The sequence below is a fragment of the Fukomys damarensis genome, unplaced genomic scaffold, assembly GCF_012274545.1.
Source record: "Fukomys damarensis isolate Sample0158 unplaced genomic scaffold, DMR_v1.0_HiC HiC_scaffold_17, whole genome shotgun sequence".
Classification (NCBI taxonomy): Eukaryota; Metazoa; Chordata; class Mammalia; order Rodentia; family Bathyergidae; genus Fukomys; species Fukomys damarensis.
The window spans coordinates 29,871,454-29,896,085 of NW_022900929.1; the positions used below are offsets into that span (position 1 = coordinate 29,871,454).

The 24,632-nt window shown below is 39.0% G+C and overlaps 1 long non-coding RNA gene across 1 annotated transcript; it reads left to right on the top strand.

Moving 5' to 3' along the window:
* The first annotated feature begins 20,348 nt into the window (after nucleotides 1-20,348).
* Nucleotides 20,349-23,491, top strand: LOC104862693. Its single transcript, XR_780400.1, has 3 exons — nucleotides 20,349-20,446; nucleotides 22,557-22,653; nucleotides 23,459-23,491. It is a non-coding gene; the product is annotated as an uncharacterized LOC104862693 (long non-coding RNA).
* Nucleotides 23,492-24,632: the final 1,141 nt, after the last annotated feature.

Consider the following 24,632-nt stretch of genomic DNA (forward strand, 5'->3'; position numbering starts at 1 on the left):
ATGTGGTTTTTGTCTTTAACTTTGTTAATATAGTGTATTACATTTATTGATTTATGTATGTTGAACCATCCTTGCATACCTGGAATAAATCCAACTTGGTCAGGATGTATGATCTTCTTGATGATCCTATGTATTCTGTTTGCTAGTATTTCATTAAGTATTTTTGCATCTATATTAATTAAGGAGATTGGCCTGTAGTTCTCTTTTTCAGTTGTGTCTTTCCCTGGTTTGGGAATCAAAGTGATACCTGCTTCCAGGATTGAATTTGGAAGTATTGCTTCCCTTTCAATTTCATTGAAAAGTTTGAAGAGTAAATGAAAGTAGTTATTTTCTAAATATCTTGTAAAATTCAGCAGTGAATCCATCAGGACCTGGGCTTTTCTTTGTTGGTAAGTTTTTAATTACATTTTCAATTTCACTGTTTGTAATTGGGGTGTTTAAAATGTTTTTATCTTTCTTGTTCAACTTTGGTAGTTCATAAGTATCTAGAAATCTGTCCATTTCTTCTGTGTTTTCCATTTTATTAGAGTACAGGTTCTCAAAGTAGGTATTAATGATCCTGTGGATTTCTGTTGGATCTATTGTGACTTCGCCTGTTTCATTCCTGATTGCATGGATCTGAGACTTTTCTTTTCTTTTTTTGATAAGGTTTGCTAAGGGTTTATCAATTTTATTTATTCTTTCAAAAATCCAACTCTTTGATTCATTTATTTTTTGTATCATTTTCTTAGTTTCCATTGCATTGATTTCTGCTCTAATCTTTATAATTTCCTCTCTTGTTCAAGCTTTGGGTTTTTCTTGCTTTTGATTTTTCTAGGAGTCTAAGATTGATCTTTAGGTTGTTAATTTGACATAATTCTGTTTTTCTAGTGTGGGCATTCAGTGCTATGAATTTTCCCCATATTACTGCTTTCCTTGTGTCCCATAGATTCCTGTATGTTGTACTGGCATTTTCTTTTATTTGGAAAAATTGTCTGGTTTCTTCTCTAATTTCCTCTGTGATCCATTGATTGTTCAGAAGAGTGTTGTTCAATTTCCATGTGTTTGTGAAGTTCCTATGGTTTCTTATGCTATTGATCTCCACCTTTATTGCACTTTGATCTGATAATATAGAGGGAATAGCTTCAATTCTTTTACATTTATTCAAACCTGCTCTATGAGCTAGTATGTGGTCTATCTTGGAGAATGACCCATGTGCAGCTGAAAAGAATGTATATTCGGATTTTGTGGGGTGAAACACTCTATAGATGTCTAATAAGTCCCTGCATTCAAAAGATTGTTTCAGTTCTAGTATTTCATTGATGATTTTTTGCCTAGATGATCTGTCTGTTTGTGATAGTGGGGTATTTAATTCCCCCACTACAATTGTATTAGTGCTTATTTGGTTTTTCATGTTACTTAATATTTGTTTTATATAGTTGGGGGGATTTATATTTGGTGCATATATGTTTATGATTATCACCTCTTCCTCTTGAATTCTTCCCTTTACAAGGATGTGGTGTCCTTCTTTGTCTCTCTTAATCAGTTTTGGTTTGAAATTTACTTTGTCTGCAAATAAGATTGCTACCCTTGCTTTTTTTCTGGGCTCCTATTGCATGGAGAATTGTTTTCCACCCTTTCACCTTCAGTCTATGGGCTTCTTTTTGCATGAAGTGTGTTTCTTGTATACAACACATTGTTGGATTTTGCTTCTTATCCATTCTGCCAGTCTATTTCTCTTGATTGGTGAATTGAGGCCATTGACATTGATGGTTATAACTGATATGTACTGACTTCTTATTGTCATGTTATTGTCATTTTGTTGACTCTTTTTAATTTTTTGCCCTCTCCTTTTAGTTTCTTGCCTTGACTATATGGTTTGCTCTGTTGGGCCTCATAGTGTAGTGATCTTCATTGTCTTTTTCTAGGATATTGTTTAGAATTTCTTGTAGTGCTAGTTTGGTGTTCATGAAGTTTCTCAGGTGCTCTTTGTCATGGAAGTATCTTATTTCCCCATCCATTTTGAAATAGAGTTTTGCAGGATACATCAGTGTAGGTTGGAGATTGTTTTCTTTTAGGACTTGAAATACCTCACTCCAGGCTCTCCTTGACCTGAGGGTTTGTGTTGAAAAGTCTGCTGTGAATCTGATGGGCTTTCCTTTGCATGTGACTTGTTTCTTTTCTCTTACTGCTTGTAGCATTTTGTTCTTCTGTTGGGTTTCTGGGATCTTGATTATTATATGTCTAGGTGTAAATTTTTTTTTTATTGTGGCTAGTTGGACTCCCATATGCCTCACTTATCTGTATGTCAAATTCTTCCCCTTTGTTTGCTAAGTTTTCTGTCATTAATTCTGTGAACAGCTTTTTAAAGTCATTTTCATTTTCTCCTGCTACTTCATGGATTCCTATCAGTCTTATGTTATTCTTTGCATCATCTAGGCATTATTGGATTGATTTCTCATGATCCCTTACTGTTTTTAAAAGACCTCTCTTTTCACAGTCACTGACTGCAATCTTATCTTCTATATCTGAGATTCTATCTTCACATTCTATTTTCTGTTGCATACACTTTCAATAGAGTTTTTAATCTCCTGGATATCTATTTAATTGATTCCATTTCTTTCCTATGTTGGGTGTTCATTGTTTACATTTCTTTCTCATGCTGGGCCTTTATGGCTTCTATCATGGTCCTGAGCTCATCTATTTTTTTGTCACTTTCTGTTCTATAGTCTCAAATCATGACTTTCATTTTGCTCTCCATCTATATGGTTATCTGGGAAATTATATCTGTTTTGAATTTTTCTAGAGCCTGATTGATCTGTTTTCTTATTTCCTGTGCTGTGAGTTCTGAGTGTCCTGGTGGTTCACCATCAGACTTTTCATCCTTCTTTGCCCTACTATTTGCCATTGGTGAACTGGAAGTCTGTCTTTGTGTCTTGCTTAAGTGTTTTCTCATTTTTATTTTTGCTCTTGGGTTGTCCTTGATTCAATCTCTGGGTTTTTAAATCTTCCTGATACAGTTGCGTTTTAGCTTTTGATTCTCTAGTGACTCATAGACATTCTCATTTTCACAATATCACAGAAAACAACTCATCAAATCAATCCCTATCCTTTATCCCAATTGAAACAATCAGCAACCAAATAGGATCAATCACTATTTGCAAATTTACCACTTGTGGTAGTCATTAATCTATCACCTTTAAACTATGTGAATTAAATTAAAATCAAGAAGCAGCCCAAAATATGTTTGCAGTGAACAAACTCCTCAACATATCATATTTACCATTTAGGATGGGGGCCTAGACAGAGTTAGGACAAGAAGAGTAAATAAGTAAAAGAACTGGAGAAGGTTTCAAATGAAGCCAGAGGACACAAAATGACCACACAATCTTTAGGAAACTGTTAAACTCAAAAGGGACAGACAAAGTGCAAGTATAAGGACAATAATATATCCCCTTAGCAACAATAGCAGTTCACTTTCCCTTGAAACTACTGATCTTGAGTGAGGCACAATGATAGGAAAAAAGAACATTAAGAAAATAGAAAAAATAATAAAAGAAGAAACCTGAGTCAGGGCAGGAGCAGGAACAGAAAGGGATGTGAGAGACAATATGGTGGTCCAAGAGACTGAGTTGGCAAAAGAGGACAGAAAAAAGAATTTACAGAGTGGAATGAAGAAAAGATAGAAAAGGAAAAAAATGACTTTGAAGGGCCTCTTTCAGACTATATCTGTACTGTCATAATACACATTGTGTGCAGCCATGTGCAGAATCAAATCCCCCTATCTCAGCTAGCCAATGGCAGACCCCCATGATGCAGAGTCACCTCAAGCTGCAAGGTCCAAATTGAGCTCCACTACCTCCTGTAGGGTTGAACTCCAGACAATCCTACTACAGATTTCCCCTGCCCTTTCTTTAAAGATGTTCAAATTTGGGAGGTCAGAAAATTACCCTTTATTACCAGCTATGCCTCTGCAGAGTGGTTCCAAGGACTGGCACAATCAGGAGGTCTGATAGCAGGGTGGGTGGTGCTCAGTGCAGCTACCTTCCTGGTGCTGGAGCAGCAATGGCAGCACCTGCACAGGATGGTGCGGTTACCTGGACCCATGAGCTGGGCCCAGGAAGGCCAGAGGGAGATCTGATGTCAGATCCGCTTTCCTGAATCTCACCTTCCTCCAGAAACAGTCACTTTAGTGAAGAGGTTAAACATACAAATTCAGTACAGTAGTGCTGAATTCAGAGGCTATTTATATTTTCATGATTATTAGGGTGTTTTGAAGTTAGTATTTTAAGTCTCTTTTCTTTCACAAGTAAGTTTGAGTAGAATTTTTATACCTACCCCCTAAGAATGTGTGAAAGTTAAATAGATGAACAGATGGAAGAACTTGGGAAGGGTGTGAAGAGACTGTGAGAAACATTTTTGTATGGCTTTTGTGAGTCTTTTCCAGGCCTGGGACAAAATACCTGACATGTGCGACTTACAGGAGGAGAGAATTACTTTGGCTCATCGTTTCAGAGGGTTCAGTCCATGGTCTGCTGGCTTCAATGCAAAAAACATGGCAGAGGGACATGGTGGAGGAAAGTTGCTCAGCCCATGACACTCAGGAATGAGTGGGGAAAGAACACACCCTTCAGGTCACACCAGCAGAGACCCATCTCTCAACACCTTCCAACTCCTAACAGCACATTCAGATAAGAACTAATTGACAGGTCACCCCACTCCTTAGGATAACACCCCACTATCCACTGAGTTTCCAAATATCCAACCTCTGAACAGATGGGAGTTTTGGGGAAACTTTAAATCTAAACCATAATAGCTATCAAGAATCATAATTCATTTCCTAAGATAGCACTGTTTCTTTTTCTATATATTTATTTTGTTAAAAATGGTGGAATAGATCAGATTTTCTGCTCTTTCCTAGCTACTAACTATAAAATCCTAATTTATGGTCAGCCAGGGCCCATACATTCAGAACATCTCAGAAAATTTTTTAACACAAACTGACGAACATATATGACTTATCATCCTATAATTGGAAGGTAGCCTTTCTATTCTTTTCTCATCCATTGTATGTTTACAAGATTGCAGAGATGCTCAAATATTTGAAAATTAATTACATATAATAAAAATGCATAGATATGTACAATTTTAAAACATCATCATGTGAACTTTACTGTTTAACCTATACTTTAGGAAATTAAAAGACATATATATTGATTTCCAGATAAAATTTTTTAAAATCCACCAAGCTTGCCTTATGAAGCATAATTGGAGTCAATCCCTTTTTAATTTAAGTGGAAGTCCCACACCATGTAAATTAAGAGGAAGTGGTACTCTTTCCTTCCCTATTTCTCTCAGTCTCCCTATGTATCAAGGCTGATTTAAATAAGAATTTTTATCTTCTTTAAGTTAATTATAATCTGAGATTCTATAGGCTGCAATTTCCAAGAAAAGAAAACTCATTTGGATACCTTTGGATTTGGATATTGTTGTTGCTTCTTAGGATAGTTGGGTGCACCATTACATTTTTTCTTTGGGCTTACTCTTTTTCTTTTCTTTTCTTTTTTAATGTGTGCATTCCAGCTATAAACTTCTCTCTTAGGATAGTGCTTTCATTGTATCCCATAAGTTTTGACATATTTCATTGGCATCATCATTTGATTCTAGGAATGCCCTGATTTCTTCCCTCATTTCTTTTGTGACCCATTTATTATTCCGCAATGTATTGTTTAATTTTGAGACGTTTGCATAATTTCTGAAGTTGCTTTTGCCATTCATTTCTAGTCACATTGCACTATGATCTAAAATGCATAGAATAAATTCAATTAATTTGTATGTATTTAGGCATGCATTGTGGGCTAGTATGTTCTATATTTTAGAGAAAGCACTATGTGCTGGTGAGAAAGGTGTATTCTGCTGTTGTTGGATAAAATTTAAACTAGCTTATCTACTATAGAAATCAGTATGGAGATCCTTAAAAAAATAAACAACTAAAAATAGAAATTCCATTTGACTCAGCCATTCCCCTCCTAGGTATCTTCCTAAAATGTGTCAATAAATTCAACTAAAAAATAATGAAAAAGAAAAAGAGTTAAAGAAACGATCTTACAGTGTTACGTGCTTACTCGTGTTTACAGCAGCACGACTCATGACAGTTGAATCTTAGAAGGGGCCTATATGTCCATTGGCAGAAAAGTTAGTAAAAATGTGGTAATCACACACAATACAGTACTAATCTGCTACACAGAAGTGTAAATTTGAGTCACTAGTAGGAAAATTGATGTACCTTGAGATCATGTTAACTGAAATAAATTACATATTCAAGCTTAAATATCACATGGTTTTATTGCATGAGAAACCCAAAGTATAAATAAATTAAGGGGTAAAATAAAAGATAGAAAATAGGATATCAGGAGACAGATCTGTACATTTGGGATGGGGACCAAGAGATGGAGGGAGAATGAAGGGCAGGGAGAGGAAGGGGAAACAAAAGGAATTAAAAGTGCTATGTATATACTTCCCGTGATGGAGGTAATCATTCTACACCACATGTATATACTAATAAAAATATTTTTTTAAAATGTCAACTATATGCTGGTCGAAAAAGCTTCATTGAAATAAAGAAAGTAAGCATGTGAAGACAATTCAGAAAAATAGGCATGATAAATCAGAGAAAAGCAAAGAAATCCTAATGTGAAGAAAAATAGAGAAAGTTGAGTTACTTCTGCTAGACCCAAATAAAGGACACATAAAGCAAGCTTAGAGTCCCTTCAGTTTGCTAAAATTAGGTTAGATCTGATGATATAACTGCAATAAATCCTGTGTTACACTAGAGAAACTATGTTGATATTTACTAAACAAATCTGGCTACGATTGTCAGCAAGGCTGTTCAATTTTGGGTTAGTAGAGCTGTATCGCTGGGACTGTTTCACCTGGAGACACCGGGTACTTCCCACCCACATTCCTGAGGGCCTTGGCCAAGTTTGTTCTTGTCAGTCTAGTATAATGCACATTTACTTTGATTTGTTTCTGTCTCTCCATGGTGGTATCAGCACCAAGTTGATAGCATTTTCTTGATTTTTTGTTGATTATTTCTGCATACCTTGGCAAAATAAGCAGTGGTCCATGATTATTTATGGGGAAGGATACAGAGATGCATATCTTTTCTGCTCCTCTCATTGGACTCCTCCAAACCAGTCTAACCTTCCTGCCTCTCTGCCATTGAAGAGAGTGAATCATAACACACCTGTAAAAGCTCTCCAACTGTCGACCTACCTTGAGGGTTACAGTGATCAATGTGATGGCTCTGGAGCAACTGTACAGATTAGTATACATGGGATTGTATCTGAGTAGGTCATGGAAGCTATAGTGGGGTCTGTGTCTGGTTCCTTGCCCTTTTCTCTCTAGCAGTGTTGTGGTTCCTGCTGGCCCAAAACTAAGTAGCTCTGCTCCCTATGCTCTTTCACAATGATGACCCTACCTTACAGCCAGATTACCATGGACTGAATCCTCTGATACCATGAGCCAAATCAACCTCTCCTCTATCAGGTTGTATGTGTTGAGTATTAGCTCCCTGTGACAAAAATCTAACCAATACAATCCTGCTCACCTGTTGGTTTTAATAGGTGTTGCATTTTAGACCTTTTTAAAAGGATGCAAAGCAGAAGGAACTTGGTTTCTAAGCCCGCAAACAGGCAGTGCTTCCTCCACTATTTTGCCACTGTGATCTTTATGATTGTCATGTGGCCTGTGTTTGATATGTATTGAACTCCCTTTGTTCCCCTGTCCTCCTGCTTCAGGCTGTCTGATTCGATTCTGATCTTAAACATGAGGTCTTGAACACTCAGTCAAGGAAATGGAGAGTGGCAGTGCTAAACACAGGTCTTAAGCACATGTTTCATTCTACCTGCGGTTTACTTAGCAATACCTTTAGCGGCAGGTAAATCATTATGCTCTGTCTTTTCTTTCACTTTTCAAGATTGGCAAATTTAAAAAGTGACCAATGACGATTATGAATACAATTTGGCTTTCCCGTAGTAGAGAGCTCACTCTTCAACCTCTAAGAGCCCTTGTGACTTTCAGCTTATGCATTCTCTATCTTTTATGATTTGCAAAGCAAGGATTTTATACTCTGTCCGCTTTGATTTTAATATTTTAAACAAAAATGGTGACATGCAATGTACACATTTTGTGTCCAAGCATGTGCTTGATTTGCACTTAGTACTTGTAGTAAACTAATGTGTAACTCCTGGAGGGCCTGGGTTTGTGGAATACTGATAGTCTTCTCCTTAGCCTATAAACTCTTCTTCCTGGCTCTCTGTAGATTAGAGACCCCTACAGTAAGAAACTTTGCCCTTCAAAATGCTATGAAAATAGATTACATTAAAGCAAATAGAAGCAGGAGACAAATCACCAGTCTCATCCTGCAGAAGGTGCAAGGTACACCAATCTCTCAGTGCCTCTATCAGGATTTTTATTTGCTTGTAGCCCAGGGCAACATGCTCCTTGGTGTTTTATTACTTACTTCAATCAACATCTTGTTTCATTGCATATTAGGAGGGTCTCAAATTTTCCCTCCACTACAGAGCTGTGAATGTAAGCACTCCTGGCTGCAGCCTCCCCTCCAGGCATATAAGTTTTGAAGATGCCTTCAGGAGCTGAGGGTTTGTGGGAGTGTAGACTCTCAGGAGCCACTTGTATGCATGAGATTTTCTTGTGAAGTCTCACATTTTCATATAGACTGGCAGAGCTTCTGTGGAATCACAGGGAACAATTAGGCACAGACAGAGGCTGAATGTGCTTTCCTCTTCACCGTTATAAACAAGTTTAACACAATGGAAGTTCTCTGTGTAATCCATGTTTATGTCCATATGTCCTTTTATTCCCCAGATTTTATCTGGCTAAGGTGGGTTAGCAAGTGATCCTCCAACCGAGTTCATATAATGTCAACACGTGTCATTTTACTGGGTCAAGTGACAATGATTGCATTTGCAATTTAATTAAGGCAGATTTATTTTTAGCGTTTACATTGCAGGACTGATAGGAAAAAGAAATGCGTTGCTTTCACTCATTTAGGAAAAGAACAATGAATCAAAATTTTTAAAAATCATGAAGGGAAGGGCAGATAGGTAAATTATCTTGGAATCAAATACAGCATCAGATTTTATTCTGCTTTTTACCCATGGCATTTTTCTTTTTAACTTCTCCCTACCACCCTCTCTCAAGAATAATTTAGGCTCTGCTCAAATATGTGAAATTTGGTTGAGAGGATGAGCTGGCCATCAGACGTAACAATGGGCAAATTTTCCTGTTGCTGCTTCTGTGGATTTTAGAAGACTTGGCCCACTGTCCACTCCTGTTTTACTGAATTGTTCCTCAAAGATAATAGCTTTACATTCAGATGTTTTTAAAAAATATATTACCACTACTGTCTATGAATTACAAGCCTTTTTCCTTTTAACAAAGGCAATTTAACAGATCAGAGAACATATCTGTACAAAGATATTTTCTGGAAGTCCTGAAATTAGAACAATGGGGCAGCAGCCTCTCCTTCTGATGAGTGGTGGACATGGTGACTTGGGCTAGTCCAACCGAAACCCAGGAAACCTGTGGTAAAGATGAGGGGAAAATGTTTTACTTGCGTTCTTTTGGCAGGTTTGGATAGTCACCTTGTCTTAACCCCAGAGTATATGTTGGAAAGCATGTGGGTGTTGAAGGGTTTTCAGATTGTGTGAGGACTCAGTTATCAGTCTGTCTGCCTCTGGGATGCATGATGCTGAGCTGGCCCTGCAGCCTGATTCTGGTGAGTGCAAGGCCCCATCTCCAGTGCAGAAGAAGACACCCTGGCACCAGCTCCCGGCTGGAGACTGAGGGACTCTCCCCAGGCCAGGCAGTGCAGTTCCTGCCACATGACAGCCATGGGCCAGCAAAGCAGCTATGTGCCCTGCCTGTGAACAAAGGTGGTTGACTCCAGGGGCCGAGGGTAGTGTCCCTTACAGTGTCACCACTCTGTGATAAGATGCACACGTTAGGGGTGTTACGGAGCACTGAGCGCAGACTGGTACTGCTGCTAGGCCCAGGGACACCTTGAACCGGACAGGACACCAACCCAGGTCTTCTCAAAGGCGTGGTGAAGCAGACAGCTGGGCATTTGTCATTCTGTGTGGGGCAACATTAAATAACCATGCCCTTTTACAACAAGCAGAGAGCAAACAGTGGGCAACAATCTAAGAAAATGTATGTGTTAGTAATGAAAGATAGAGTGTAGAAGGGTAGTGTTCATAAAGATCATTTTATTCTGTACTTTACAATTACCAGTAAATTAGCCAATGACTTTGGCAGTCTACATCTCGAAAGGATTTCACACCATACCTAATAAACCTGGATTATGTCTTCTGTTTTTCATCAAAGACTATCAATGAGCTGGAAAGAATTGACTTGAAATCAATTTCTTCCATTAAAATGTTTTAGAAACTATAACTTTATGGATTAAACTGTTGGAAATGGCTACTGATAAAGTAGTAAAGTTGAATTTTGAAAGTTCAGCATTTCTTCCTTCAGTGGTTGTGCAGGCCAGAGGAGAATAAAGGCCAGAGTGGCCTTGTCTGTGAGCACACAGGCCAGAGGCTGCACTCAGGGTGACTGCATCTCAGGGAAAAGTTAAGACTGCTGAGGTTAAGCTGTTTACCAGAGATGTACTGACAATATTGGGGAGCAGGGGAATCTTGTGTCACCTCCATTGCTTAGGCCTGGGTGAATAAAAGTGAGGTGAGCCAAAGGCTGGGCCCTCCCACTACCAGGGGCAGAAGGCTGCTGGCTGCCCACCTGTTAAGCTGACTCTGTGTCTCTTTATTACTCATCCTGGTTCCCTGCTGGGTCAGGGAGGAACAAAGCAGCAGCTCTGGGTAAAGTAGAATGAAGAAATCACTTATGCATAAGTTACTTCTCTAAGGAGCATTGTCCTTAGCAGACCTGAACTAATTAAATGAACCAGCAAGAAGCAAGACTCCTACACTTCACATTAAATACTTAAATATCACTGTTCACAATCTTCATTCAGGATGTGTGCACAGGTGTGTAAGTATGTCAGCTGTCAGTTCCAATTAATTATCATGGCAAAATTAAAAAGTTTTAATTAATTAAAAAGGCATAATTCTTCAAGAGTCATTAATATGCAGAACAGCAATGAAAACTATGCTTTAAAGTTTTTCTATGGTACTGATATACTTCTCCTGATTATATTTATTAGAATGCAATCCATATCTGTTCAAAAATGTTGAACTTATATTTTCTATGCTTTTCAAAGTCTTCTTTCTAGTAATCATTTGCATTGTATTATGTAAATAGTGGTTTGGTTAATGATATGTATGTATATAGTTTTGTAAACATAAAATTTTTAAGGAAATGCTGTGTGTGCGTCCATCTCCACAGGAGGCTTGAGAACCCCAAAGCTCCCTGGAAGGAAGCTGGCTGCACACAGCTGCTGTCCGGGTGCCCGCCCTGCTCTGTGACCAGGGTTTCCCTTGACTCCACTTTTGTGTCGCTGGAGGGATGCACTGTTCTGCAGCCGAGACAGCCTGATGCTATTTCCATTCATCCTTGCTCCTTTCATTCTTTTTCTACACACTGTGTCCTAAGTCATAATTTATAAATTTGACCCTCAATTCTTCATTTTAAAAATCCCTCAATATCTTCCCTTTACTCTCTGGGAGAAAATGTAATGTGTCCAAAGGCAGGAATGGTGGCCCTCTACATCCCTCGTGTCACCATGATTTGTCACATCCCAGTTTATCCTCTGAGTTACACCAGAGGTCTTTCTTCCAGTTTCTCAAATATTCTACAGCGCTTTTAGCTGTTTGGTTGTCTGCATATCAGTACTAAAACTGGCACCAAGCGCAGAGGGGCCCTGGAAAGTCAAGTGGAGCAGCCGGCCCCACCCCGCAGGGCGGATGTAATGGCTGGGCCACCCTGGCCGTTCAGAGGACCTCTGAAGGTCACACAGTGTACAATCGTGCAGATGTTCTCTAATTCTTGTCTAGTGAGTTCTTCTGCATAACCCAGTCCTCATAGAGCCACCACACAGGGAAGAAGCCAACTGGTGCCACCCCTGTGACCACCCCTCTGCTGAGATCACTTTAACTCTCCTTGTTTTCTAAATTTAATTCCATTTTTATTTCAGTTAATTTTAGATTTACAGAACATTTCTAAAGAAGATAAATAGAGTGCCCTTATACCCTAACCTTGGTTTCTCCTTTCATTAACTTCTCACATTAGTAGGAACATTTGTGAAAACCCCTATGGTTTGAACCAACAGTAACATATATTGATTAACAGAAATAATTCTGGGACATTAACAGAAATAAATCTGGGCTGGGTTCATATTCTTTCTATATTTGCCATTTTCTTTTTGTCCATCCCAAGATCCCAGCTTGGAGGCCACTTTTAGCCATAAGGATCTCCTCAAACTCCTCTAGATTGAAAGTTCTTCAGATTTTTCCTTGTTTTGGATAATGTAGAATTTTTGAAGTTGTAATTCCAATGTTTTGTGGTTTTGCGTGACATTTTCCTCATGATTACTCTGGGATTTTGATGTTTAGGTAGAAAGATCACAGAGCAAAGAGCAGTTTCCATAATCTCGTGGCAAGTGTAATTCGAACAGCGTGGCTCACAGCTGTTTGTTAATGGCTGCTGGTCACTCTTTGGCAAGTTTGATTCCTCCTCTGGGAAGTCACCCTCTCATGTTGGACCTTTCTAAAGGAATTTTCTCTGCCAGTTCTAGGTTAAGGGACAGGGAGATGTGTTCTCATCTCCCTGAGAAAGCAGTGCGAGCATCAATATCTGACTTCTTCTTCATGGGATATTTATCTTTGATCTCCTATGTATTAATTTGCTTGCATTTATGTGTGGCAGCAGGCCGTCGTGGGTTTCCATTTGAACTTAGGACTGTGTGCCAGCATTATCTTACTTGTTTGGTACTCCACCTGTACCAGCTTACATCATTGAAACATTTTTACCCTACTCTCGTGTCGCTTTGACATTTCTTCACCACTGGTTTTTGTTTGTGTTGAGCATGGCCTTCCTTTTCACTTGGCAAACAGAATGTTTCAGGCTCCTCCAGTGTGCTCCGTGTCTCAGGCTGAAATCCAGCCACTTCTCCCAGGACCTCTGGCTCCTTCACTGGGGAGGGACATTTAGAAGCCAACTTCTGGGTACAGACTGTCTTTGTTGCCAGTGAGGTGTCATTGCCTGTGGCCTCTCTGGTCCACAAAACAAAGAAACACATATGCACTAAGCTGTACTTGTTGGACTATCTATCTATCTATCTGTGTATCTATCTATCTATCTGTGTGTGTACATCTGTATCGAATTAATTGTGAGTTCATGCTGATGTTTTCAGAGCCAATTCAGCATCTCAGTTCTATACTTTCTCCTTTGATGATGCTTAAGTTCTTACTACAACAGAGGCAAAGCTGGCTCCGACCATCAGCCAATTATTTACCTCAATTTTCATTTGCAGAATATCGATGTTAGAATTATTCATCAACATCCCATTGGGAGACAGTTTTATTTACTAGAGTGAAGAATTTATGTTCAGGTTCTTTTGCCATTATTCTTACAGTCTCTACCCCCTGACAATTTTAACTTCAGTCAGTAATCTTCCTCCAGATTCCCCTCAGTGAGATAATTTCATGTATTTATAATGCACTTTGATTTGAAACAGTTTAAATTCTAAATTTGAGCAACCTCCTAAAGTCTTTCCTTGAACTTCGTGATTTGTGTCCATTCATTATGTTGTACAGCTCAGTGGGCTTTGCCCAGATCATAGTGTCACACAGAAGGGCTTACTGGCCATATATGCTCTGTTTCCCTGCTCATCTTGGCCACCACTCATCTTTTTATTGTCCTTCTGGTGGTGCTGTTTCTAAAATGTCACATAAATGGCACAAACAGTTTAGTAATCCAGGATGACTTCATTTGTGATATTCACCTATGTTCGTTCTCTCCCTCTCTCCCCCCACCCTCTCTTGGCTTGATTCCTGGTCTGTTTTTTGTCCTTGTAACAGAATACCATAGGATGGAAAATTTGTAAAGAAAAGAAATTAATGCCCACAGTTCTGGACACTGGGAAGTACACGAGTGAGCTGTCAGCATCCGCAGCATCTTGTGCTGTCTCCCGGCCTGGTGGAAAGCATTGTATGGCAGGAGAGGACAGGGCACAAAGATCTTCCCAACAATGCCACTTCCATGATGACCAACCCAGTCATCCAGAGGTCAGACAGAGCCTCCATGAATGGGCCACCTCTGAAGACCCTACTTCTCAACCTTGTGGCAATGGCAATGGGGGTACATGTGGATTTCCCTGGAGCCATTGAAACCCTACAGCTTTCTGGACTGCTCCTTCTCATCCTTGAGTTTCAGCTTTAATCCACGCATCACAGTGCCTTTATCTAGTCACTGGAAGGAACAGCTGTTTAGTTGCTTCCATTTGGGGGCAGTTCTAACTCAAACTATGTTGGCCATTTGTGTGCCATTTCTTATGAAATCATGGGTTAGGTGCGGAAGATTCTACTGATGACAGCACGCTTAGCATTGTCAAAGCTGCCCACTCCTAGGGAGGAATCATTTGCACACCCACGATATTGAATGGGAATTTTGTTGTTTACAGTGACAGCATCATTTGCTGAATTTTAGCAATTTTGAAGTGAATAATAGTATCCCACTGTTATTTTATTATTGCAGATATTATTTTCACATTCTTTTTTGCCACCAGAGTCCTTATATATACAGGAATCTGCTCAGAGTAGCCTGTGTTGTTGTTTGTTTATTTCTGTTTTTGCTCAGAGCTGTGAGCTCAGCCCAGGTCCTCAAGTGTCCCAGAACTACCTCCTCATCTAATGTTGCCAGGTTCTGGACCATTTTTAATTGCGGTATTTGTTGTATTACTTTTTAAATTTTGTACTCACGAATGCTATTTGTGTCCATTTGAATAAAAGTTTGTGTTTGGGAAACATTTTTTTCTTAATCTATGGAAAGACTTTTCATTATTTTAGATTACTACTCACAGGGCCAAGGTTTCCAACACTATAAAAGTCTTATTGCTCTAGTTTTTCCTCTCTAGATCATGCTTTCATTACTGTTTATACTGCATATTGAATCCAAAGTAGCCCTATGAGTTCCTTACATTTGTTGTTCTTTGATATCATTTTGCTTTTTCTATTACTTTATCACTCCAAATAAATTACAGAATCAGTTTGCAGGTAAGTTAAAAATACTTGCTGGCATTCTGATTGGCATCACGTTTAGCACAAATACCAAATGGGGGCAATGGGCACGTTAACACATCGCATGTCAAGCTCCTTGAACATGAGTATGTCCTCATTCGTATTGACTGTATTTTCTTTCATTGTAAATAGATCACATGCTTCATAAGTCAGTGCCATCTTTTGTATCAACAGACTAAGTTAAACAATTAAACAATGTAATCCGATCAATAGAAGCAGGTAACATATTTCACAAAACTCAAATATTCATGATGTAACCTTTTGAGTACATAACTTGAAAAGTTCTGTATTACAACAAAATAGATACATTAAGAGCTTACCACTGATTTGTATGCTCAGAGACTAGAGTTCTAGCTGCAAGAGGGACAACAGATGAAAGTCTCCTCTCTAATAATTTTTTTTTTCAAAATCAAGCTGCAGGACAATGACAGTAAAACAAGGGACTGAAGCATGCATTCAGAAAGAAAATAAACTTGTTAGTGCCAGATAACATGTCTGCCTTGGTACAAACACCCAAAGAATCTAATAAAACCTCATGAATTAAAAAGCAATAATAGTAAAACACATAGTATGATGGTAAAATGCTTTTTTATATACAAACTATTTACAGTTGAATATACAATTAAATACAGCATTCAAAATAAAAAAAACTCAGCTAGACATGTATAAATGTTAGCTATATATTTCTTTTTTTTTAATTTTAAATTGAATTTATTGGTACATTCTAGGTAGACAGTACAGTTACATTCATTACTGGGATCTTGTACCTTTACATGCCAGGTCTTTTTTCTCATTTTTTCCCCTTGTCCCCACCCTCTCTTCTCCCCCTCCTCCCCTCCCCACTTTCAAACACTTTAATTCCATTTTTACATTTTCTCATTGTTTTTCCTTTTTCATTATTCCCCTTTCCCTATCCTTCTCACTGTCCCTACACCTTTGGTCCTTTTCTTCCTATTTCATATTGCTAATAAATTCCATGAAAAATTTCATTTTTACATGGAACTTTTAGAAAACATTCATTCAAGCATATTTATAGGGTCACTCTAGAACATATATATTTAATACTATTGCATAGTATTAAATCAAATTCCAGAATTTCTTTTATTTGTATTCTGTGAACAATGTAGGGAAATGTCCCATGATTCCTCCATTGTTAAAGTTGGATTAACTGAAGAAGCTCAACAGGTCAATTTATGGTGGTTTAATATTCTCCATAGAAATAATGGCTTAGGAGCAGATAAAACATATGTAGGAATGTTGGTCAAAGGAGTGACTTTAATTTATTTATGAAAGAATATAATCTTATGAAAACTTGCCCTATTAACTAGTGACCCTAGAAAAACAAATACAAATAAACTTTATGAAGTAGCATGACAAGAACAAAGAGAAAAGAAAATATCTCTTGTAAGAGACATGGATACAGATCCTAAATCCTGATAAGAAGATCAAACTATAGGTCAAAATTTTCATAGAAAATAGGTGGTGGATTATGTGGAAATGTAGCTTTGTGTCACCTGCTCCAAACATTTCACTTCTCCCAATGGTAAAGCAGATATGTTCCTGAGACACACACACATAAAGATATTCAGTGAATCACACTGTGAACATAATTTATGTTTTGAAACTTTCAAAGCAGCATGATCGATGAGTGTGAAAATGAGATATATTGAAACTATGGAACACTTTGCAAACGCTGACAAATATGCCAATTTTATATAAAAAAATCTAATGTAGCTTATATGTAAATACATTTATAATATACTCTAGCCACATTATATAGGTTTTATGCTGGTTTGTATGTCTCAATTGATTCTGAATTTAAAAATAGAGATAGAAATTCAGCAAAACTTCTGGGTTTTATCCAGTGATTTTCACATATTTAGTGTTTAATAATTTTATGGATAAGTATTATATTATTAATAATTAAAATAATAATTGAAAAAATTGTGCATATAACCTGCCTTTACAGCAAAGGTAGTAAAAATGAAGACTACTGTATGTCAGCTTTCTCCTTATCTGTCAATAATACACATCTAGTATTGATACTTCATTTATTTACCGTGTGTGTGTGTGTGAACATGTGTGCTACTGGAGATTGAACACAGGGCCTTTACACTGATCTATATAACAATACCAAGCCCTTTATCTTTTTTTTTTTTAATTTGAGTCAGACTGTCAGGAATTTGGTAAATTGCCCAGGCCAGATTCAACACTTGTGATCTTCCGGCCTTAGGGTCCCAGAGGGTTCACATTACAGGTGTGTACCCCCATGCCTGGCTTTATCTCACACATTTTTTCAGTAGTTTTTCCTTTTCATTATTGTGTTTGACAAAAGTGTAAGCCGAATTCTCTTTTCACCCCTCTCCCTTTCAGTAGCGTTTCCTCCGTTCTCGGCATGTCTGGTGGTGTTAATGGACCTGGGGAGAAGCGCTGTCTGGTGAGTTTCTCTTCCCTCATGCTGTGAACATTCCCCAGCCGCTCCAGGACCAGGAGGGCGCTATGCTCATGCAGTGATGAGGCCGGACGTGTTCGTGGGAAAACTGTACTTTAGTGAAAAAGCAAATTACACCTCTACTTGCATTGTGCATTGAAATTAGCTTTAGTAAGCAGAGGTTCCAGAAAAATGAAAATTAAACATTGAAATGAAAAGGGCATTGTGTGAGAAGCAACAGCAACAAATGCTTTATGGCACTCGGTAAACGGAAGCAAAATCAACATGAAGAGAAAGACGTTAGTAATCTGGAAAACAAATTCTGAAAATTCAGCAGAGAACAATGAGAATAGAGACAAGAAATGTGGAGGAAATCACTCACAGCTGAAGTCTAAGAACAAAGTATGATTATATACAACAGAATTAATTATGGCAAGAGACTGTTGCATCTTCTTAAATTAAACAGAATGATCTGCAAATATAAAGCACTCCCAAAGCACAGGAGGTGCTTCTTCAGGTGTGGGTGTGTGTCTAGGTGTGTATAAAAGGCTTCACACAGAAGATCTCGCCTAGAGATGTAACATTAAATATTGCTGAGACTTTATTAATTTCAAAGGGAAGAGTAATGGTGAAATTCGCATGGTGGTAGAATCTCATGAATGAAATACTTTTATCATAACCATTCAGATGGGTGTTGGTTTAGCAGATGGACTACTTCACGTTTCCCAAGATAAAGTGAGAGCTTGGAGCATCCCAGGTGGTGGAATTCTGTGTAAACCACTATAGTTGCAATCCAAAGTTGTGTTTGTTGATGCTTTCCATTTCTTGTGGGGGGAGGAGCTTACACTGTAAGAAATTGATTATATGTTTAAAGAGCTGCAAATAGGCTTCTAAAAGACAACATCACAATTTTCTTGTCTTCTCAAAGTTTTTTTCTATTTCTTGCTTTATCCACTAAATTTATAGGTACATTTTATGTATACAACATGACATTCATCATTAGGAATTTGTAACTTTACATGATATATCTTGGTTCTTTTTTCCCCATTCCACTGCCCTCCCTTTAAGCCCTCCACCCCTCCATATTTACAAAGGCTATTTCTATTTTTTCCTTTTCTCATATTAATCCCATTCCCCTCTTTCCTTTCCCCTACCTCTCCCACTTCCCATTTCCTATTTCACATGAACTTTCCTTCCTATTTTACATGATCTATCATATATTTTGAACTTTGTTTACACTTTCAGTTTTTCACACCAGAGAAACTATTAAGTATTTACACAAGTGTGTTCTGTTTCATTCACTTAAGAGTGTCACTTAAATGTGCATCCATTTAGTTATATTACTCATTTTTATTGATGAGTAGTCTTCCATTTTATTTCTAAAAAACCACATTTTCTTATCCAGTCTCCAGTTGATGGGCAATAGGGCTGTTTCCAAATTTTAGCTATAAGAAACTGTGCTGCTATGAATATGGGTGCACACATATCACTCTGGGATGATTCTTTTAATTCTTTTGGGAAGATACCCAGCAGAGGAATAGCTGAGTCAAACAGGACCTCTAATCTTAGATCTTTGAGGTATCTCCATACTGATTTTCACATTGGTTGCACAAGTCTATATTCCCACCAATAGTGGAGAAGTGCTCCTTTCTCCGCACATCCCTGACAGCATTTGCCATTTGTTGATTTCTTTCTGGGTTGAGATGGAATCTCAGTGTTGTTTTCATCTGCATCCCTCAAATGACCAAGGATGTTGAGCATTGTTTCATATGTTTATTTACTATTTCTACTTTTTTTGTCTGAGAAATGTCTACATTTCAGGTTCCCATATTTGGATTGGGTCTTTACATTTGAATGTTTAAAATTCTTTGTATATTCTAGAAAGTAGCCCTTTGTCTAAGGAACAGCTGGTGAAATGCTCTTCATTTTTTTAGGAGGCCATAACACCTGTGAAAGCACTTTGAACCTACCTATAAAACTTTTTAAGGCATGAGATCATCTTGCCCTCTAGCGCACTTAAAATTTGAAATTTTGTACATAATTCAGGGAAGAAAAGCAAACATTGAACACAAAAGGGCCTAGACGCTTGTAGCTGCGGTGCCTACTGGAACCAACTGAAGACTCCAGAATGGCCCCTCTCCACCCTTCCCTCTGATTCCCACACACAGAATGAGAAGTTCAGGCTCACCTGGGTGTGGAGCTCGTTTCAGGCCCTGCACATGGTGGGTCTTCCCAAAGTCTATTGGTGTGCGTTCCCCGGTGAGTGTGCCTCTGGTTTGGGATCAGTGTCCAGGTATCACGCTATGCTTGTATTCATTTGTATTTAATGTTTCATGTTTAAAAAGTCACCATTACCTATGAAAAGTCATATAATAATGGCATGATTTTCAGCTGCTGCTCTGAAAAAAAGTTGTTAATTAAGCAAGCATTTTATCTTTAAAAAACTGTAAGTTGGTGTGGCAATTATTTTCTGTGACATCCTGTGTTGTTTCTGATGAAATGAATTCTATGGCTCTAATTCCTCCTTTAGATTTGAAGTTTCAAGTGCGAGTTCCAAAGCCTCCCTTAGACGTAACAAGCTTCTGTCTGAGTCCTCCCCTGGGGCCACCTTCAGAGAGGTCTGTGGCTTCCAAGGTGACTTCTGGAGAGGCTGCTTGCTCTTGGAGTACCCGGAGCACAACACTTTGTACCTGGCATCTTCAGTGATCCCCAGCTCGTGTGCACTGTGTAACCCTCAGACCTGGACTTTGGGGAGGTAAACACAGATCGTAGACAAATTCCAGCACCCTAGCAGAAGGTGCCATTTTCCCACTTTTACGTGTTTTAATATATGAGTGTCAAGAATGTTTGCTTTGGGGTCTGTTTTTTATGCATTTCAGTATTTAGAAAAAGTCATGAAAAGACTAGTAGAGCAGAATGGGTGCTGATGCTTCATCAAAACCAGAAATCACAGAGTTTGGCCGGAAAGCAGGAAATAGATTCAGGTGGATGCCAGAGTATTTTAGTAGATTGGAGCAATCAGCAGTTTCAAGAGTAGGTTTCATGTACCAGGAAAGATGGGCAGTGAGAGCGCCTGGAGAAGCTGCCAGCTAAGTCTCATTAGCACTGACACGCTCTCCCTTCAGCATCTGCATGTGTGCATTTGCAAACAGATAGCTGGGGAGCAGAGCTCTCCGGAGCTGTCTGTGACTGTGCTTCAAGCACAGGGAAGTCGCCATTTAAGTGAAGTTTGTTTAATAATAAATGATAGTGTAACAGAGTCTACTTAGGATCATAGATTATTCAATTTTTTTAAATCAATGGATAGAAAACAGAAAATTAAATATAACATATATGAGAAATGTCACCAACTTAATAGGGCATGCATTTTTGATGTGAGAATAATCACATAATTTATATGTTTTTAAAATTAGTGTTATTTGATTAAATATTTACTATGCATCATTTACATAAAGACCCATGAAGTGCCTCTATTATACTGAAGATGCCCTTCCTCCTCCTCCTCCTCCTCTTCTTCTTCCTACAAATGAAGCTTTGTTAACACATTCAAGGTGGTAATTTAAAAAGAGTGTGATGTGTTATCAATGAAATTTATATCCCATCATCAATAAAATAATCATATTATCTTCTTAAGGAGATAATGAGGACAACAATGTTCCAAAACAAAAAGAGCTACTTCAGTGGATATGCTCTTCATATTTTCTTTTTTCTCTTTCTTTCTTTCTTTCTTTCTTTCTTTCTTTCTTTCTTTCTTTCTTTCTTTCTTTCTTTCTTTCTTTCTTTCTTTCTTGTCTTTCTTTCTGTCTTTCTTTCTTTCTTTCTGTTTTGAGACAGTGTCTTACTATGTAGTTGAGTCTGACCTGGAACTCACTGTGTAGCCCAGGCTGGTCTCAAACTCGCAGTGATCCTCCTTCCTCAGCCTCCCAAGTGCTGCGATTACAGGTGTGCACCACCACGCCCAGTTTCCATATCTTCTAATTGTAATAGTTGTTTACGTGGATAGGTGCAATTCTGGTACACAGGAATCAGCTCCACTAAGAAGCCAGCGACTTCTTACTTTTTTTTCCCCTTCTTTGTCACTGGGGTTTGAGCCTGGAGCCTTCAGACTGAGCTCTGCCTGGTGGGGGCCTCCTTTGGTCTCATATTGGTTGACATTGTGCTTGTGAAAACCATTCAGCCTCCCAGGCTTCAGGACAACTTCCTGACTGGTGCTTTCTAGAGGGCACATTTTTGTCTGAGTAGTTTAAGAGCCTTACTCTAGATGACGTGAGTTCCATCTGCTTTGAGGGTACAGTGAGGTACACATCCTGCCCTGTCCTGATTTGTGTTGATGTTTCCAACTGGCCTGATCAGAGACACCCTATGTAGAACACAACCCCGTTTCTCCGAAAATTGCAAGTCTTTTCCTTCACAGTCCCTGAACCAAACTGAGCACTCTCACACAGTTTTCCAGATCCAGCTCCAGATTATTGCTTTTCACGCCTAGTTTCTCATCAAGGTTCCCTCATGTGAAACACCATATATTCTCTCACTAATGAGATGAAGTCCAATGTTGCAGGATAGTGAGCCACTAATAGGAAGAAGAGTCATTAATCAAAAAGATTGTTTATTTGTAGAACTGCAATATCCTTATATACAGATAACTGGAAGTTTTCCTCTTTTTTTCCCCCTGATTGAATGGCTCTTACTTAGTGAGCAGTGGCTCTGGGTGAAGTGCGGTGTCAGTCAGTTGGATAACGGAGCACAGTGTGCATACCATAAAGGAAGTCTCCATGAAAAGAAGTGAGCAGTTGCTGAAAGCATCCCTAACTGCAGACCGAGTTTTGTTACAACAGAGAAAACAAATTACTTCCCTTATCTTACAGACTGCAGTACTACTAGAGAAACCCATTCAGAAGTCGCAAGGTTACATGGAAATAATGACCAACCACCTATGGGCAAGGAGCGCATTCAGTCAGAAGAGTAAGATCTGGGTATTTGCCAACCTAAGACAAGTGCTGGAGCTCGGTTTCTGGGTTCACATACATGAGCCTGGCATGGGGACCCCAGGGTAGCCGGGCCTTCAGGCAGCACCAGTTGCTCACGTTAAAGCTGTTACACCTCAGTATCACCCTGGGCAGCACGTGAGTCTTTATTTTCCCATTTTCACAAGGTGAAGACTTGTCTCTTAAAGAGGTTCTTCTGTGGGCAGAGTTAGGAAGTACTGAACTTGGACTTGAGTAATTTACTGGGTGTGAAGAGCTCTGCTCTTAGAGAACCTTGCAGCCATGCCACTTCCTGTGGACAGAGTCACCTAAGGAAGAAATCGCTCTGAATGAAAAGGTTTAGAAAACTGGGCTGGGGGGGAGCAAGAGCAAGTGCATATCTGTGGAATGAGACATCAGCATACATTTATATCCACAGGATAACTGATAGGAGATGTGGAAGCTCACATATTTGCCACAGATTTAATCATTCAAAGCTCTGAGAGAGCCATGTACTCTTTTATTTATGCCTCTGCCATGCTTGAGAGAAATTCTCTTTAGAACTTAATCCTGAATCAGATATTCCTAAAGTCAGTTTCTCAATTTCCAAGGGGCAATTAATTTGATAGTTAGATTTAAACATGTTTAGTGTATTAGCGGAAATCTTTGCAATGTTTTTAAAAAGATTTTTCACATAGTGAAGATGATGCACACACTCCTGAAGAGGAGTTAGGCACTTAATGGATCTGTGCTTCTTTTGTATGTATGTATTTTTGCTTGTTTGTTTGTTTGTTTTAATGAAGGTAGCATGCACAGTGCCAGGAGGGAGAGAGGAGAAAACGGCGGAGTTGGAGATGCTGGTCTGAGAAGCAAATCTGATTCTTCTTGAGCGCTGCCCTGTGTAGGGATGTGGCTGTTCCCAACATGTGGCAGAGTCACATACCAAAGGTCTGGAAGTCCAACCCCTTGGTACACCTAGCTTCTTGAAAGCTTGATTGCCTAATTCTCTGGTCTCAGCATGGTTCTTCCTCTTCAGGAATGTTTGGTCCAATACCTTTGCCTTACTCTGTGCCTATAATGCTCCTAGAGTGACCCTCTGAGGGTCTCAGGTCACAAATGCATCTGTGCTAAAAGAGAGGACTCCTCATCCTTGCCTGCCTCTCTACTTGTATTAAATAGAGAAGAGAGGCCTCCACTGAGTGCTGGAGCCTGGAATCTAGGATTTTGTGAGATGGCTCATGTCCAGTGGAGGCTCTCCTTAGATGGAGATGTCTTCAAGATTTCCCAATTGGGCTCAGCATGCTGCCTACAGGTGGTTTGGGGCCATAGTATTTGTTAAGTCAGGTTGTCCTTTGGGCCACTTCATAATTTTCTAGGTGTCATCAATCACGCAAACTTAGGGTTGCTTATCAGTGGTCAGATGAGGATCACCCAGCCAACATCCACAGAGAGAGAATGGAATGAATATTTCGGACAGTCTACTGTGAGTGTGGGAAAAGTCATGACACATTTGCCACCTCAGTGAAAGAGAAGGGACAAGTTGCAAGACTGTTTAGCACCAGTGAATTTGCTAATGTCAAAAATGATACCTTTGTTATTTGTGCATCCCCAGGTTCAGCCACAGAGCTGCCTATATAGATATCATTCAATGATCACCTGCTGAATTGAACTGATGATATTTGCGTAAATTTGAATATGCGAGTGAACACACCAGCTGAGCTAGGAAAGCCGGAGTCTGGGGGGAGATAAGATGAATTTGGCAGGAAGAAGGTATAATTAAATATGCATGAATGAAGAAGCATAAATGAGGCACAGATAAGGAAGTCACGAGGAGAGAGGAAAGGAACTCACAGGAGAATTAGTCGCAGTGAGTCCCAAGGAGCAGGCTGCTTTGCTGCTCCTGTCACAGCACAGTGTCTTAGGCAGAAGGGGAGAAAGGACTGGTCACTGGGACACGACCTGGAAGGGTGCCCCTCC